Source organism: Schistocerca nitens, chromosome 2 (assembly GCF_023898315.1).
Source record: "Schistocerca nitens isolate TAMUIC-IGC-003100 chromosome 2, iqSchNite1.1, whole genome shotgun sequence".
NCBI lineage: Eukaryota > Metazoa > Arthropoda > Insecta > Orthoptera > Acrididae > Schistocerca > Schistocerca nitens.
In genome coordinates, this window is record NC_064615.1 from 843,284,313 (window position 1) to 843,304,250 (window position 19,938).

The following is a 19,938-nucleotide window of genomic DNA, read 5'->3' on the forward strand; positions in this document are numbered from 1 at the left end:
GTCTCCCGCATCGTCCGCCTACGCTCTGTCAAGAAGCATGGGACTTCATTAAAATCAAAGTCTTCTGATTCGTTTGAAGCGCCCCACCACGAACTCCTCTTCTGTGCCAACTTCTGCGTCTCAGAGCAGTACTTGCAACCTACGTCCTAATTATTTGATGGATGTATTCCAAGCTCTGTCTTCGTCTACTAATATTGCCCTCTCCACCTCCATTTAGGACCATGGAAGTCATTCCCTGATGTCTTAACACATGTCCTATCATCCTGTCCCTTTTCCTTGTCTGTATTTTCTACATATTCCTTTCCCCCCCGATTCTGCGGAGAACCTTCTCGTTCCTTACCTTATCAGTCCACCTAATTTTCAAGATTCGTCTGTAGCACCAGATCTCGAATGCTTCGGTTCGGTTTTCGCAAAGTCTGTGTTTCACTAACATACAATGCTTTGCTCCAAGCGAAAGTTCTCAGGAATTTCTCCCTCAAATGAAGGCCTATTTTTGATACCAGAAGTCTTGTCTTGGACAGGAATGTCCCTTTTGCCAGTGTCAGTCTGTTATTGATGTCCTCGTTATGTTGCCACCTACGTAGGACAATTCCGTAACTTCATCTACTTCGTGACCATTAATCCTCATGTTAAGTTTCTCGCTATTCAAATTTCTGCTACTTCTCATTACTTTCATCCTTCTTCGATTTATTCTCAATCCATATTCTGTACTCATTAGGCTGTTCATTCCATTCAGCAATTCGTGCAGTTCTATTTAACTTTCACTCAGGATAGCTGTGTCACCAGCGAATCGTATCACTGATATCCCTTCACTTTGAATTTTAATCCCACTCCCGAACCTTTCTTCTACTCCCCTCACTGCTTCTTCGATGTACAGATTGGAATAGTAGGGGCGAATGTCTACATCCCTGTCTTACACCATTTTTAATCTGAGCGCTTCGTTCTTGGTCGTCCGTTCTTGGCTCTTGTACATATTGTATATTACCCGTATTTCCCTATAGCTTACTCCTGCTTTTCTCAGAATTTTGAACATCTTGTACCATTTTACTTTACCGAACGCTTTTTCAAATCGACAAATCTTATGATTGTTTCATGATTTTTCTTAGTCTTCCCTCCATTATTAACCGCAACATCAGAGTTGCCTCCTTGGAGATTTTACGTTTCCTAAAGCCAAACTTAGCGTCACTGAATACATCCTCAATTTTCTTTTCCATTCTTCTGTATAATATTCTTCTCAATAATTTGGATGCATGAGCTGTTAAGCTGACTGTGCGATAATTCTCGCACTTGTCAGCTCTTGCAGTCTTCAGAATTGTGTGGATGATACTTTTCTAAAAGTCAGATGATATGTCCCTGACTCATACATTCTACACCCGAACGTAAACAGTCGTTTTGTTGCCATTTCTGCTAATGACTCCAGAAATTCTGATGGGATGTTACCTATTCGTTCTGCCTTATTTGATCTTTAATCCTCCAAAGTTCTCCTAAATTCTGATTCTAATACTGGATCCCCTATCTCTTCTAAATAGACTCCTGTTTCTTCATCTATCACATCAGACAGCTCTTCCCCTCATAGAGGCTTCAGTGTATTCTTTCTACCTATCCGCTCTGTCCTCTGCATTTAACAAAATGTTCAAATGTGTGTGAAATCTTATGGGACTTAACTGTTAAGGTTATCAGTCCCTAAGCTTACACACTACTTAACCTAAATTATCCTAAGGACAAACACACACACACCCATGCCCGAAGGAGGACTCGAACCTCCGCCGGGACCAGCCGCAAGGTCCATGACTGTAGCGCCCTAGACCGCTCGTCTGCATTTAACATTGGAATTCCCGTTGCAGTCTTAATGTTACCACCCTTGCTTTTAATTTCATCGAAGGTTGTTTTAACTTTCCTATATGCTGAATCAGTCCTTCCGACAATCATTTCTTTGTCAATTTCTTCATATTTCTCATGCTGCCATTTCGTCTTAGCTTCCCTGCGCTTTCGATTTATTTCATTCCTCAGCGACTCGTGTTTCTTTATTCCTGAATTTCTTCTAACATTTTTGTAGTTCCTTCTGCCGTCGCTTAGCTGAAGTACTTCTTCTGTTGCGCGTGGTTTCGTCGCAGTTACAGTCTTTGTACCTATGTTTTCCTTTCCAACTTCTGTGATTATCCTTTTCAGAGATGTCCACTTCTCTTCCACTGTACTGCCTAGCGAGCTATTCCTTATTACTGTATCTATAGCCTTATAGAACTTCAAGGGCATCCCGTCATTCCTTAGTACTTCCGTACCCCCTCTTATTTGAGTGTTGATTCTTCGTGAGTAATCTTGCGAGGTGCCGGGGCAAGCAGTGTATTTAACACTAAATTCTAGAATCTACATCTGTAAATAAGGCTCTAAGCCCCCCTATTCTAACTCCGACTTTTGCTGTTGCACAAGGATTAAAAAAATATACGCAAACTGACTGTAATCAACCCTGCAAGTGGAGTAGAAAAGAGTTTGGCACCTGCAATAATTTAATTTGATAACTAAGTTAAATAAACGAAGGTTTCACTAACGTAGTGAGAAATGATGGGTTGCTCTACCGATTAACAAAATGAAAGTTCTGTCCAAAATAACAATATGATTTATTAAGACTAAACACAAAATAATAAACAAAAACACATGAAACATTTATAATACATCAAATTGGCTCAAATCGGATACTCAAACAAACGCTGTGAAGGTGAAGTTGTCCCTAAATTAGATTGTGAGGTTTATGACGAAGTGGTATGTGGAGCCAATGCCTTGCCACTCAAATCTTAAAAGAGACACACAGCTAACCCAACATTAATTGCTGCTACTCAAGACAGAACAAAGTTAGAAAAAGACGAACACGCGCGCTCTGCTGATCTCTGATTATCACCTAGGAAAATCCCTATCTGCCGGTGCTGCGGACATACATTACCAAACTGTCTTCTTAACTGCCAGAACACGATCTGGCGTACCGGAGGCGATGGCTGGTTGCTTCGACGTCCTCGACCGAAAGGCGAGAGCCGACTACCCTGAGCACCCGTACAGGCCGAACACACAACATTCCCGCCCCCACGACAGTGGCCGTGGTTAAACGTTCCAATCAGCAACTCGAAAACCAGCGGCAAATTCCACTCCATTGCCGGAGCACTACCATTCCACCAATGGAGATTCTTGGCGCCAATTTCTGCGCTGATTTTGCTACGTCACGGAGCTATGCCCTGAGCAAGCCAATCACAGTTACTATTTTGCAGAAAGCGCGGGAATTTTCCCGCCACAACTGCCTGGGTACACAAGTCATTCCCACGCCTCGCTGGTAGCCCGCCAGAAAGTGTTTTCGCTAAGATTCTGCGAAGTAACGGAACCTCTAGCCCAGCCGCTACTTCAGACCCCTCCGGGCGTGTCTTTTGACAATGTCGGCGTCTGCAAAGCATTCACTCGACTTCCTCACACCCGTCGGCTTAACCCTTTCCAGATGCAGCAGAGCCCGCCTGTCACCGGACCACCCGGGTGACGAGAGACGCTGCGTGAGAAGTCCGCATGTGAAGGAATAGCGACTTTTCACTGCATGCAATTAGAGAGGAAAATCGTAAGATAGAAATATGAGAGGGGGCTCATGCCACCTCTCAATCTCTTAAACTTCAGCCTACTCTTTATCACTACTACATTGTGATCTGAGTCTATATCTGCTCCTGGGTACACCCTAAAGTCCAGTATCTTATTTCGGAATCTCTGTCTGACCATGACGCAATTTAACTGAAATCTTCCCGTATCATTCGGTGATTTCCAAGTATACCTCCTCCTCTTGTGATTCTTGAACAGAATATTCGCTATTTTGAGGTGAAATCTATTACAGAACTCATTTAGTCTTTCTCCTCTCTCATTTCTTATCCCAAGCCCATATTCTACTGTAACCTTATCTTCTACTCTGTCCTCTACAACTGCGTTCCAGTCCCCCATTATATTTTCATCTCCTTTTACGTACTGTATAACCCATTCAATATCCTCATATAATTTCTCTATCTCTTCATCTTCAACTTGCGACTTCGGCATGTATACTTGAAGTACACTATGTGATTAGAAGAATCCGGACAACCCCAAAAACATACATGCAATGACGGAAATAAAAGATGAATTCAAGAATGCTGTTAAATTTCCTTTCGGATGTCAGTGATTAAGTTTCGTTGATGACATTACTATCCTCAGTGAATATGAAGATGAGTTACAAGTTTTGTTCAGTGGAATACTGAACAGCCTAATGAGTAAAGAATATGGATTAAGAGTAAACCGAAGAAACATGAAACTAATGACAAGTAGCAGTAATGAGAATAGCGAGAAACTCATCAAAATTCGTGATCGTAAAATTGAAGGAGTTTGGGAATTCTATTAACTTAGAAGTAAAACTACTCATCACGAATGCAGCAAGGAGGACATTAAAAGCGGGTTAGCACAGGCAAAGAGGGAATTCCTGTCCAAGAGTACTGGTATCAAATACAGGCCTTAATTTGAGGAAGTGCGTCCCCGGTATCTGAGTGGTCAGCGCGACAGAATGTCAATCCTAAGGGCCCGGGTTCGATTCCCGGCTGGGTCGGAGATTTTCTCCGCTCAGGGACTTGGTACTGTGTTGTCCTAATCATCATCATTTCATCCCCATCGACGCACAAGTCACCGAAATGGCGTCAAATCGAAGGACTTCTACCCGAAGAACTGTCTCCCCAACCGGAGGCCCTAGTCACACGACATTTACATTTGAGGAAGAAATTTCTTACAATGTACGTTTGGAGCACTGCATTGCACGTAGTGAACCACGGACTTCAGGAAGACGGGAACAGAAGAATTTGGAAGAGTTTGAGATGTGGTGCTACAGAAGAATGTTGAAAATTAAGTGGACAAGTAGGGTAAGGAATGAGGAGGTTCTCCAGAGATACGAATATTTGGCAAATACTGACAAGAAGAACGAACAAGATGATAGGGCACTTGTAAGGACATAAGGCAGTAACTTCCATTATAGGAGGTGGAGCGGTGACAGGTAAAAACTGTAGAGGTAGACAGGGATTGGACTACATCAAACAACTAATTGATTACGTAGGGTGCAAGTGATACTGTGAGATGTAGAGGTCAGGGTAGGAGAGAAACTCGTGGTGGGCCGTATCAGTCAGGAGACTGATGATTCAAAAAAAGTGGATTAGTATCAGAAACGATGGCTCACTAACATATAAGAAATGTTGCAGCGTAAAATGTAGTCTGACATTAGGTTGCGCTATAGACACTACATACTTACAAACATTGTGGCTAGCTGAGAAGCGTAAAACATATTTGAACTTATGCAACCTAGTTCTCCATCCGCTCTCTGAATTTCCTTTCCGTTCTTCTGTCCATTCCCAAGCCAACTTCTCAGCAACATTTTTGTTCCTCAATTACGGTTCTGATTTTAGCTCTGTCTTGTGGTTATGACTTACTCATGTAATCCTATTTCCTTTAGGTCTTCATAAATTTCTTCAGAAAAATGTTTTACCGGTAAAGCTAAGTTCAGAATTCTGTTTGTAAGCCTATTGTTATTCGTCCTATGTAAGTGACGAGAAAATTGTGATCCCATTTCCTGGCTATACATGTGATTTTTGTCCGTGCGGAATTTGGGATTTTAGTTTTAAGCTTCGGCATGATTCTTCCTGCCTTCTGTGTCTTCTGTTTGAGAAATGCAATCAATTACCGTAGTTTCGGAGGCGTTTAATCTTGTTAATGGCACGTTTTGCATTTGTGATAGGGATATTGTTATTACACCTCTTCCGCTTGAGTTTTTGTGCCCTTTTGGTGTTCGTCTTTTTTTGCCGATTTAGAATAGAACGTTCAATAATTTTACTAAACTATTTTAAGTATCCCTCCCGTGAAGCATGGACCTTGCCGTTGGGGGGGAGGTTTGCGTGCCTCCGCCATACAGGTAGCCGTACCGTAGGTGCAGCCACGACGGAGGGGTATCTGTTGACAGGCCAGACAAACGTGTGGTTCCTGAAAAGGGGCAGCAGGCCTTTCAGTAGTTGCAGGGACAACACTCTGGATGATTGACTGCTCTGGCCTTGTAACATTCACCAAAACGGCCTTGCTGTGCTGGTTCTGCGAACGGCTGAGAGCAAGGGGAAAATACAGCCGTAACTTTTCCCGACGGCATGCAGCTTTACTGTGTGGTTAAATGACGATGGAGTCCTCTTGGGTAAAATATTCCGGAGGTAAAATAGCCCCCCCCCCCCATTCGGAAATCCGCGAGGGGATTACTCAGGAGGACGCCGTTATCAGGAGAAACAAAACTGGCGTTCTACGGATCGGAGCGTGGAATGTCAGATCCCTTAATCGGGCAGGTAGGTCAGAAAATTTAAAAAGGGAAATGGATAGGTTTAAGTTAGATACAGTGGGAATTAGTGATGTTCGGTGGCAGGAGGAACAAGACTTTTGAACAGGTGAATACAGGGTTATAAATACAAAATCAAATAGGGATAATGCGGGAGTAGGTATAACAATGAATAAAAAAAATAGGAGTTACTACGAACAGTATAGTGAACGCATTATTGTAGCCAAGATAGACACGAAGCCCACGCCTACCACAGTAGTACAAGTTTACACGTCAACTAGCTTCACAGATGACGAAGAGATTACAGAAATGTATGATGAGACGAAAGAAATTATTCAGATAGTGAACTGAGATGAAAATTTAATAATCATGGGGGACTGTAATTTGATAGTAGGAATACGAAGAGAAAGTAAAGTAGGAGGTGAATATGGAATGGGGTAAAGGAATGAATGAGAAAGCTGCCTGGTGGAATTTTGCACAGAGCGTAACTTAATTATAGCTAACACTTTGTTCAACAACCATGAAAGTAATTATATAATAATTATATAATAATTATATAATAGTAAGACGGGGATTTAGGAACTAGGTTTTAAATTGTAAAACATTTCCAGGTGAAGATGTGGACTCTAAAAATGGTTCAAATGGCTCTGAGCACTATGGGACTCAACTGCTGAGGTCATTAGTCCCCTAGAACTTAGAACTAGTGAAACCTAACTAACCTAAGGACATCACAAACATCCATGCCCGAGGCAGGATTCGAACCTGCGACCGTAGCGGTCTGGCGGTTCCAGACTGCAGCGCCTTTAACCGCACGGCCACTTCGGCCGGCGATGTGGACTCTGACCACTATCTAATGGTTATGATCTGTAGACTAAAAATGAAGAAACTGTAAAAAGTTAGGAATTTAACGAAGTGGAAGGAGATGAGACCTGGATAAACTGAAAGAACCAGAGGTTGTAGAATGTTTCAGAGAGAGCGTTAGGGAACGATTGACAAGAACGGGTAAAAGAAATGCAGTAGAAGATCAATGAGTAGCTTTGAGACATGAAATAGTGAAGGTAGCAGAGGATCAAGTTGGAAAAAGACGAGGGCTAGTAGAATTCCTTGGGTAACATAAGAGATACTGAATTTAATTCATGAAAGGAGAAAATAAAAAAAAATGTTAAGGCATAAATCAGTAGGGTAGGATAGATACTGCCAACAGGAAAATTAAAGAGACCTCTGCAGAAAAGAGAACCACTTGTATGACTATCAAGAGCTCAGATAGAAAACCATTTCTAAGCTAAGAAGGGACGCAGAAAGGTGGAAGGAGTACATAGAGGATCTAACCAAGTGCGGTGTGCAGGAGGGCAGTATTATGGAAATGGAAGAGGACGTGGATGAAGATGAAATGGGAGATATGAGACTGCGTGACAGAGCTCTGAGAGGCCTGAGTCGAAACAAGGCCCCAGGAGTATACAACAACCATTAGAACTATTGATAGCCTTGGGATCGCAAGCCCTGACAAAACTTTACCATCTGAGGAGCTAGATGTATGAGACAGGCGAAATACCCTCATATAATAATTCCAATCCCAAAGAAATCAGGTGTTGACAGGTGTGAATAAGTCACGGTTGCAGATTACTAACACAAATTGTTAACAGACGAATGGGAAGACTGGTGAAAGACGACCTTGCGGAAGATTAGTTTGGATTCCGTAGAAATGTTGGAACGCGTGAGGCAATACTGACCCTACAACTTATCTTAGAAGATAGATTAAGGCAAGGCAAACATACGTTTCCAGCATTTGTAGACTTAGAGAAAGCTTTTGACAATGTTGACTTGAATAATCTCTTTCAAAATCTGCAGGTAGCAGGGGTCAAATACACGGAATGAAAGGCTATTATCAATTTGTGCAGAAACCAGATGGCAAGTATAAGAGTCGAGGGGGATTAAAGGGAATCAGTGGCTGAGAAGGGAATGAGACAGCGCTGTAGCCTATCGCTGATGTTTTTCAATCTGTATATTAAGCAAGCAGTAAAGGAAACAAAAGAAAAATTTGGAGTAGGAATTAAAATCCATGGAGAAGAAATTAAAACTTCGACGTTTGCCGATGACATTGTAATTCTAACAGAGAAAGCAAAGGACTTGGAAGAGCAGTTGAACGGAAAGGACAGTGTCTTGAAAGGAGGATATAAGATGAACATCAACAAAAGCAAAACGAGGATAATGGAATGTAGTCGAATTAAATCAGGTGATGCTGAGGGAATTAGATTAGGAAATGAGATACTTAAAGTAGTAAGATGAGTTTTGCTATTTGGGGAGCAAAATAACTGATGATGGTCGAAGTAGAGAGGATATAAAATGTAGACTGGCAATGGCAAGGAAAGCGTTTCTGAAGAAGAGAAATTTGTTAACATCGAATATAGATTTAAGTGTCAGCAAGTATGGAAGTGAAACGTGGACGATAAGCAGTTTAGACAAGAAGAGAATAGAGGCTTTCTAAATATGGTGCTACAGAAGAATGTTGAAGATTAGATGGATAGATCACGTAACTAATGAGGAGGTATTGAACAGAATTGGGGAGGAGAGGAATTTGTGGCACAACTTGACTAGAAGAAGGGATCGGTTGGCAGGACATGTTCTGAGGCATCAAGGGATCACCAATTTAGTATTTATTGGAGGGCAACGTGGAGGGTAAATATCGTAGAGGGAGACCAAGAGATGAATACATTAAGCAGATTCAGAAGAATGTAGGTTGTAGTAGTTATTCGGAGACGAAGAAGACAACACAGGATAGGGTTGCATGGAGAGCTGTATCAAACCCGTCTCTGGACTGAGGACCACAGCAACAACATTTTAATTATGTTAACTTAGAGATTATCCCGAATTTTAAGCGTAAGTGGTGGCTATTAAACAGCAACTGGTTGTCTCCTATGCATTATATCTTTTCGTAAGAATTTGGAATTCCGATTGTTGTCGCTATTTCATGATATTCGCTTGCTGGATTGCTTCTTGTTTTGGAGAGGATTGGAATGTCACCAAAAAATACCTATGTATAGTCTTCCAGTATGGCGCGTCAGAGTGTCAATGTTTAAAAAGAAACCAAAGGAAACTACTTGGAACCGCAGAATGTCCTTGGAGTCGAGTAAGCACTCTCAACGTCGAAGTTTCGTAACTGCAAGCACTTCGATATTTTACTTTGAAACCTATCCAGTGGTGGCTTAGATACCATACCATTTGAGACTTGTAAGCGTAGTAAAGCGCAACAAGATGAAAGACTCCTGCAAGAAGGAGTGCTGGAGGAAGCACTGAAAATAGAACTGAGTGTAGTAATCCTATACTTTATATATGACTATGTCATGAAATAATTGTGATGTATTCATGATGAGAATGTCATCGATATACTTCCAAACTATGAAGCCGAATGGTGCAATAAAATTTTCCTGGGAGCAACTTGTGACAGTGAAATGAAAATGAGATAATTTAAGAAAGAACAATATCAAAATCAGCAGTTCTTTCTACCGGATGTACATGTAAGAGTAATGGCAGTTGAATGAGACAGCTGTCTATACGCAATTTTCATTGCTGCAGGTGTACGCCCTTTGATGTGTGTGAGTAGAAATACTGGTTTAGCAACTCTGCGAATGTGGACTACCGAGATTGGACGCCAGAACAAGCTGATGGGCGAATACGTAATTTTCTCTCCAGTCAGAATCTTTAGTTGTAGGCAATAAAAAAAACCAAAAAGGCAGGTGTACAGGTGAGGGAACGTATTTTATATGTATGTGTGCATATGTGTGTGTGTGTTTGTGTGTGTAAAAGAGATAGAAGAGAGAGAGAGAGAGAGAGAGAGAGAGAGTAGGATCCTGAGAGGTTAGGCGAAATTGTGTGGGTATGCTTTCGCTCTGGCAGAAAATGATCTCTTCCAGTCAGCGTTAAGAAGTAATGTAATCGTGGGTGTTGATAATTTACTATCCCAAAGTGATTAAGGACAGAGCTTCATGTCATTGCACGGTGACGAATACGTTTGGTACCATCATATCCAAAAATGGGCAACTATCTTTTGGTTCAATGGTTAAATTTAACCTCAAACGCAGACTAGAAACTGGATATCAGAATTGGGACAAAGCGGTTTTTTTGTGATCCTCCTGGTGTTCCGTATTGCTGGGCTCTAGACTACTTCCCAGATTTTGCTGAAGAAGAAAAGAGAGCTTTGGAAAACCAAGTGCTAACATTTGCAAAGGTATAGATACTCCTAACTCAGACTGAAACGTGTTTGTGTTCACAGCCCATTACTCAAGTTGCTGACAACCCAGATGAATTCTCGTTCCTTACTCCAGGCCATTTCTCACTGGAGAATGCTTGACAACAGTCCCAGAGCCAGGCTGGCTTTCAGAGCCATCGTAAAGGTTTTCGAGATGGCAGCTCATCTGGCGATGTACCCAGTACTTGTGGAAACGGTGGTTATCACACCTGCAGGAGAGAACTAAACTGTTATCAACAAAGCGCAATCTGCAACCGGAAGAAAACAACTGCCACCCCTCGTGTGGCGGTAAGCGGTCTGAGGTCATTGTTTCCCCATACTCTAGTCCTGATGGTTTGTTGCGAATTGTCATCTGTAAATGACGGCTGTTGAAGATCTGTGTCGTTCCACGAAAATCTAGACTCCAGTGCTCATAACTATTCATTTACCATTTGAACTAATTCTTCGAGCAGCTCCTCAGTTGGCTTCACGACGGTGTGTGCCCCCCGTACCAGTCCTCCCACCAAGGAAAAAGCCCTGGCAGTGCCGGGAACCGAACTAAAGTCCCCCGCACGGTAGTCAGCAGCGCTGCCAACTTAGCTGACAAACAAGAGGCTCTCCCTTATTACTTATTGCTTATCACTATGAACACTATATGAATGTTTATTATAGTAATGTTGAGTAATTGAAATTTTGGCACGCAGGAGAGAGCTCGGTTCCTGCGTCTTTTGCTACAACAGCTGATCACAACAGAAGTGAATTTATTTGGCACAATTTCCCACAACTGCTGTTACCTAGGAGCATTTCACATTAAGACGTCAAAAATCAAATGTTGTTGTTGTTGTGGTCTTCAGTCCTGAGACTGGTTCGATGCAGCTCTCCATGCTAATCTATCCTGTGCAAGCTTCTTCATCTCCCAGTACGTAATGCAACCTACATCCTTCTGAATCTGCTTAGTGTATTCATCTCTTGGTCTCCCCCTACGATTTTTACCCTCCACGCTGCCCTCCAATACTAAATTGGTGATCCCTTGATGCCTCAGAACATGTCCTACCAACCGATCCCTTCTTCTGGTCAAGTTGTGCCACAAACTCCTCTTCTCCCCAATCCTATTCAGTACCTCCTCATTAGTTATGTGATCTACCCATCTAATCTTCAGCATTCTTCTGTAGCACCACATTTCGAAAGCTTCTATTCTCTTCTTGTCCAAACTATTTATCGTCCATGTTTCACTTCCATACATGGCTACACTCCATACAAATACTTTCAGGAACGACTTCCTGACACTTTAATCTATACTCGATCTTAACAAATTTCTCTTCTTCAGAAACGCTTTCCTTGCCATTGCCAGTCTACATTTTATATCCTCTCTACTTCGACCATCATCAGTTATTTTGCTCCCCAAATAGCAAAACTACTTTACTACTTTAAGTGTCTCATTTCCTAATCTAATACCCTCAACATCACCCGACTTAATTCGACTACATTCCATTATCCTAGTTTTGCTTTTGTTGATGTTCATCTTATATCCTCCCTTCAAGACACCATCCATTCCGTTCAAACTGCTCTTCCATGTCCTTTGCTGTCTCTGATAGAATTACAATGTCATCGGCGAACGTCAAAGTTTTTATTTCTTCTCCATGAATTTTAATACCTACTCCGAATTTTTCTTTTGTTTCCTTTACTGCTTGCTCAATATACAGATTGAATAACATCGGGGAGAGGCTACAACCCTGTCTTACTCCCTTCCCAACCACTGCTTCCCTTTCATGTCCCTCGACTCTTATAACTGCCATCTGGTTTCTGTACAAATTGTAAATAGCCTTTCGCTCCCTGTATTTTACCCCTGCCACCTTTAGAATTTGAAAGAGAGTATTCCAGTCAACAAAAAAATGGCTCTGAGCACTATGGGACTCAACATCTTAGGTCATAAGTCCCCTAGAACTTAGAACTACTTAAACCTAACTAACCTAAGGACATCACACACACCCATGCCCGAGGCAGGATTCGAACCTGCGACCGTAGCAGTCCCGCGGTTCCGGACTGCAGCGCCAGAACCGCTAGACCACCGCGGCCGGCTTTCCAGTCAACATTGTCAAAAGCTTTCTCTAAGTCTACAAATGCTAGAAACGTAGGTTTGCCTTTCCTTAATCTTTCTTCTAAGGTAAGTCGTAAGGTCAGTTTTGCCTCACGTGTTCCAGTATTTCTACGGAATCCAAACTGATCTTCCCCGAGGTCGGCTTCTACTAGTTTTTCCATTAGTCTGTAAAGAATTCGTGTTAGTATTTTGCAGCTGTGGCTTATTAAACTGATAGTTCGGTAATTCTCACATCTGTAAACACCTGCTTTCTTTGGGATTGGAAAATCAAATAGCCTACTGTATTCTCGCTCAGATGAGACGTGGGAATAAAGCTTTGCCTCCAAGAGCCAGAAATGTTACAGTAGTCGCATAGCGATTTGAGGAGCCGTTCGCCGGAACATACACTGCCGGAAAAAAAATTTGTACCTTTCGAAAGACGACATAGATTTTGATTCAATGATAGCATATGTCACCTGCGGAATTTTAGATGTACTGATAATGGTTTCAACGTCGTCTGCCAACGTAGCTGCCAGAGCGCCATGTGTCTACGCTTTAAAGAGGAATACTCACAGCCAGAAGGCAGGTGTGAAGGAAGCAGGCAACAATCCCACGTAGACGCACACGTGCTCCCTATAGCCAAACGAATGACTATAAAAGGGGTGAATTTGTGGCCTTTCGAGTGGCGGGGTGGTCCTTTCGGAGAACTGCCACTGACGTTCGACGTGATGCATCAGTTGTGCAACGATGCTGGTATCGGTAGCCACGTGAGCGTTCTCACAGCCGTAGACGTGATTCTGGACTGTCAACACGAACTGTTGCGAACCGCTTATTAGCAGTGGGATTATGGCACGCAAGCCCCTAGCGGCTAGCCCGTCTTCCACTGATACCACAGCATGTACGTGCAGAGCTCGATGTACGTGCCGAGCTCGACTGGTGTCGTCAGAGCATCGCTTGGAATGACGTGCTGCGGTCTTTATCGATGACAGCGATGGCAGCAGGATCTACTTGCATATGGACTATCAGACCAATTGTGTGATTGCATTGAAGAGTTCCTAGATAACAGAATACAGCATGTCATCCTCAGTGGAGAGAAGTCTTGCGAAGTAAGAGTGATTTCAGGTGTGCCGCAGGGGAGTGTCGTAGGACCGTTGCTATTCACAATATATATAAATGACCTTGTGGATAACGTCGGAAGTTCACTGAGGCTTTTGCGGATGATGCTTTAGCATATTGAGAGGTTGTAACAATGGAAAATTGTACTGAAATGCAGGAGGATCTGCAACGAATTGACGTTTGGTGCAGGGAATGGCAATTGAATCTCAATGTAGACAAGTGCAATGTGCTGCGAATACACAGAAAGAAAGAACCTTTATCATTTAGCTACAATATAGCAGGGCAGCAACTGGAAGCAGTTAATTCCATAAATTATCTGGGAGCAGGCATTAGGAGTGATTTGAAATGGAATGACCATATAAAATAAATGGTCGGCAAAGCAGATACCAGACTGAGATTCATTGGAAGAATCCTAAGAAAATGCAATCCGAAAACAAAGGAAGTAGGTTACAGTACTCTTATTGGCCCACTGCTTGAATACTGCCCACCAGTGTGGGATCTGTACCAGACAGGGTTGATAAAAGAGATAGAGAAGATGCAACGGAGAGCAGCGCGCTTCGTTACAGGATCATTTAGTAATCGCGAAAGCGTTACGGAGATGATAGATAAACTCCAGTGGAAGACTCTGCAAGAGAGACGCTCAGTAGCTTGGTACGGGCTTCTGTTGAAGTTTTGAGAACATACCTTCACCGAGGAGTCAAGCAGTATATTGCTCCCTCCTACGTATATCTCGCGAAGAGACCATGAGGATAAAATCAGAGAGATTAGAGCCCACACAGAGGCATACCGACAATCTTTCTTTCCACGAACAATACGAGACTGGAATAGAAGAAAGAATAGAAGAAAGTACCCTCCGCCACACAGCGTCAGGTGGCTTGTGGAGTATGGATGTAGATGTAGATTGTTTGGGCGCTCGACGCACACAAGGTAAGCACCGTCTCATAGGGTGCATTCGTACAAGACATCCCAATCCTTACGGTCTGGGCTTCACCTTTGGTGTTTCTGAAGGGGACGCTAACCAGCGCTCGGTGCGTGATGAATGTTGTTAGACCCGTTATTTTGCTGCTCTTGCAACAGGAAGATGACGTGTTGTTCCAACAGGATAATGCTCGCCTACACACCGCCAGTGAAACTCAACGTGTTCTGCAAGGCGTGCATCAAGTTCCCTGGCCAGCGCGATCTTGTTTCTAATGGACCACGTGCAGTATATGAAGGAAGTGAACACCTCTTCCAGAACTACGAGAACAAGTCGAGCAGGCGTGGCATAACCTATCCCAGGACACTACGAGGTGTGGCTAGAAAAAAACCGGACTAGTACTGGTGAAACAATAAAACGAATGCAATAAGGCTGAAAGTCGCGTGGCCTGTCACGTGACTCTCGCTCCGCCTACTGCTCGAGTTTCATCTGCCTCCTGCACTCAGTCTGCCCGTGGCGTCTGTTTTAAGTAGTTGACGTTTTGTCTGTGCGTCGGAAAATGTTGAGTGTACAGAAAGAACAGCGTGTTAACATCAAATTTTGTTTCAAACTAGGAAAATCTGCAGGTGAAACGTTTGTAATGTTACAACAAGTGTACGGCGATGATTGTTTATCGCGAACACAAGTGTTTGAGTGGTTTAAACGATTTAAAGATGGCCGCGAAGACACCAGTGATGACACTCGCACTGGCAGACCATTGTCAGCAAGAACTGATGCACACATTGAAAAAATCGGTAAACTTGTTCGACAAGATCGCCGTTTAACAATCAGAGCAGTGTCTGAGTTAACAGGAGTTGACAAGGAAAGTGTTAGGCAGATTCTTCATGAAAGTTTCAACATGAACAAAGTGTGTTCAAAAATGGTTCCAAAGTGTCTCACAATTGAACAGAAGGAACGCCGAAGAATGATTTGTTCTGACATCCTGGAAAACATTGAAAGTGATCCCACCTAATTACAAAATGTTATTACTTGCGATGAATCATGGTTTTTTACTTACGATCCCGTAACTAAACGCCAATCGATGCATTGGAAAACTCCTGGTTCTCCACGACTAAAAAAAAGCACGAATGTCAAAATCGAAATTCAAGGCAATGATGATTGTTTTTTTTTTTGACATCAAAGGGATTGTGCACATTGATTGGGTACCAGAGGGACAAACAGTGAATCAGCATTACTACATTAGCGTCCTGGCTACCCTACGTGAGCGAGTATGGAGAAAACGGAACGATTTGTGGAGAAAAAAGTCATGGATCCTTCACCAAGACAATGCCCCAGCTCACAGTGCGTTGTCAGTGAAGACGTTTTTGGCAAAACACAACATTCCCATCTTAGATCATCCACCCTACTCACCCCTGTGACTTTTTTCTTTTCCCTAAAGTCAAGTCAGCTTTGAAAGGAACTAGATTTGAGACTGTTGAAGCAGTAAAAGAAAAAGCGACGGAAGTAATGTATGGACTTACCGAAAATGATCTGCAGCATTGCTATGAAGAGTGGAAAATTCGTATGGAGCGGTGTAGAGACCGAGGAGGAGAGTACATTGAAGGAGATAACATGAAATTGTAAATAATTGTAAATAAATGTTTTTTCCAGCATCAGTCCGGTTTTTTTCTAGCCGCACCTCGTATTCGGCATCTGTACGATTGACTGGATTTCAGCGTCAGCGCCTGCGTTGCCACGTAATAATGTGGGTGTTTCAGCATGAGGCGATACCTGGAGACTTAGAATCGCTTGTGCTATTTACCTGTAAATGTATTCATTTTATGTAGTCCATGAGCCGTGGTAAAATTTGCTGTTTTGAAGAGCGCGCCGCAGCGCGTAGTGTGAAGCAGTCGCCCTCCTTTTCTGGCGGTGGCGCCGCTGTGGCAATCGTAGCTTTGGTGTCTCCCTCTGGTGGGAAAGGAGAAAAGTTGCCTGTTCGCGTGCATTTAAGGGGCGCTATGAGCTCGGCAATGGAGTCTGTCTATAGGGCGAGTCTGGTCGGTTGGTCAGTCGGAGTGAGGCTAGGTGAGTCTAGCATCACCAGTTGCTGGTCTGTTTCTCGTTCGCATTTGTGCGGCAGTTAGTGTCCGTCTGTCGTCGCAGTGCCAGTGTGTGTCGTTTGGATCAAACTGTAAGCCAGAAAATGAGAGTCTTGCCACTCCGGCAGTAATAGAACTCAGCTAATGGTCGCCTGGTCGGGGCTGAGTTCCCGCATCTGAGTCTGCGCGTTAGGCTGCCACTCTGCTCGAGTTGCTCGGGCAACGGTCGTTGGCGATTGGATCGGTCGGTTGGTCGGTCGCGCACTGAGACAAGAGATGACTTGCCCGCCTTTTTTTTTTAATTCCATTTTGATCGTTTTCTTTCGTTGTATATGATCGGGGCGGACGTCGTAGGACACCCTTTTAAGTTCGTTGTTGATCTACACTGCTGGCCACCGTAAATGCAACACCAAGAAAGACAAGAGGTAGCACAACAATTATTTTGTAGATAACATGTTGACCAAGTATCAAATGATTACGTTTACAGACGTCTGTGACATGTGGTTCCTGCCAGAATCAGTAGCCAGAGTAGCCGCCATTGTTGGAGATCACCGCTGCCACACGTCTCGGCATTGAGTCAAAGAGACGTTGGATGTGTTCCTGGGGTACAGCAGCCCAAGCAGCTTCCACACGTTGCCAAAGATCATCTGGTGTGGCAGCTGGGGATGTAATCTGGGTCACTCGTTGAGCAACCATGGACCACATGTTTTCTATCGGCGAAAGATACGGAGAGCGAGCCGGCCAGGGAAGCAATTCAATCTGGTTATTGACGAAGAACCTTTGGACAATGCGTGCCACGTGTGGTCGCGCATTATCCTGTTGAAATATGGCTGTGGCCGAGCCCTGAAGGTAAGGAAGGACAACTGGCTCCAGCACCTCGGATATGTAGCGCCGGCTATTTAAAGTACCGGCAATGCGTACTAGAGGCGTGCGAGAGTAATATCCAATACCGCCCCATACCATAATACCCGGTGCAAGACCAGTGTGGCGGTGCATAATGCAGCTATCCAGCATCCTCTCTCCACGGTGTCTCCACACTCGAATCCGACCATCGTGGTGCTGCAGACAGAAGCGTGCCTCGTCAGTAAAGACAACGTCATTCCATTCTGCCGTCCACATCCGACTGTCATCACATCATTGGCGACGGAGACGTCTGTGGTTCTGCGTCAGTGGTAGACGAAGCAATGGACGTCTTGCGGACAGACCACTCTGCTGTAAACGGCGTCGAATGTACGCGCAGACACTGGATGATGCGTTACAGACGCAATGTGCTGTGCTATGGTTCGGGATGTCACTGAGCGATCCGTCGCTGCCATGCGCACAATTTGCCTATCAGTACGTGCAGTGGTGCACCGAGGTGAATGCGATCGACCACGTCGGTCCGTCGTACCCTCCTGCATCCAACGGTCACACATCCGCATTACAGTTGTATGGTTTCGTCCAACACGACTAGCGATTTCTCTGCATGATAATCCACAATCTCGGTAAGCCACTATCCTTCCTCTGTCGAACTCGGATACTTGATCAAAAGATGTTCGCTGTTGTCTACGAGGCATAACTGATCAAATGGTTCAAATGGCTCTGAGCACTATGGGACTTAACATATATGGTCATCAGTCCCCTAGAACTTAGAACTACTTAAACCTAACTAACCTAAGGACAGCACACAACACCCAGCCATCACGAGGCAGAGAAAATCCCTGACCCCGCCGGGAATCGAACCCGGGAACCCGGGCGTGGGAAGCGAGAACGCTACCGCACGGCCACGATATGCGGGCACATAACTGATCGTCTTGTGAAACAACCACAAGGTAAACACATGTGCCGAACGTACACTCGTCGAAATCGCCAAGCCTTAAATGGCGCTATGAGGTGGCGCCACAGGCGCGCGTGATGTGCGTCTGCGCTGAAATTCTGATCAGTTGCATATCTCATCGCTGCAAACCCATGGTGTAAATTTCACTTGATTCGGATGCTTCCTTCAGGGTGCTGCATTTACGGTGGCCAGCAGTGTATTAACTCAGTTTCTTTTATTACAGAGGGCAGCTAACCCTCTGACCGAGCACGCTGTGCTACCGTGCCGGCTGCCTTGAGCGTCGGCGCATGTGAGGTCGCCACGTGAGTCCAGTGGGCCGCGCCGTATAGAAAGGGGTAGTGGCTTCGCGGCTGACACGAGAGCAACAGGAGTGAAACCACGACATCTGGCTGGCCGGGGCGAGCTGCGACGCCGTGAGACGGGAGATCGGCGCGCCTTCCTGCGTCCGTTGCAGCGGCTGGCAGCGGACGGTTCGGGGAGCGTTTGGGGTGCTGATCCAGGTCTTCGCCAAAAATCACAGTTTAGTAGAAGTTAAGTGATTGGAGATATGTTGTTTCAATTACTTGTTAAATTCTGCTTGGTTTCTTGGTGAGGTCACCAGCCGCTTTGGGAAGGTGGTTATTTGTGAATTGGGTGGTCCATCTTTCCCTTGTGGAGATGGATGTAATCATTTTATGTAGTCCACGAGCCGTGGTAAAATTTGCTGTTTTGCCTGTCGATCTGCCATACGTTAACAGCTGCCTCTGCCTTGTTTGTCGGATTCGGTGTTAACGAATTTATAGAATTAAGGTGTAAAGGCCGAATTCCTTAAATATGTTTTATCTTGTCTGCCATCTTGCGAGGCGGTATATGTGTAATGCAGAGCATGTTGTACATTTTATGTAAGTCTGAATTTCATGCGTTTTATTTAAATATTATTTTTATAAAGTTGCCATCCTTCCACCGTAAGAGTACTTTTAAACAAATTGCACATTCGGTGGCAAATAATTTCTTAGTGTGAGTGTTTTGTACCATTTCCATCCCTCTTACGCGGTGCATAGTTAATGTGTTTGTGTGAGTTGTTAAAATTTTTAGTTTAAAGTAACCTGGCGTGTTGCAGATTTGCACCAGTGTAGTCTGTCAGAGGTCGTTGTGAGCGGTCGTGACTACGGCCGTGTTGAAAGGGGGGCGGAAGCTTCTCAGCCCGAAGGCTCATACTGTCATTATTGGTTTCTGCCTCTAAATAAAGTTGTAACTCGATATTTCGAGTGTGCTTTTCTGCTTATAAATTTTAAATCTGTTTTTGAAAAGGATTTTATGAATATAATTCCCATTTGTTAAGGGTAATTTCATTTTCATGAGTTACTCCCTAGCAACTACTCCCAGGC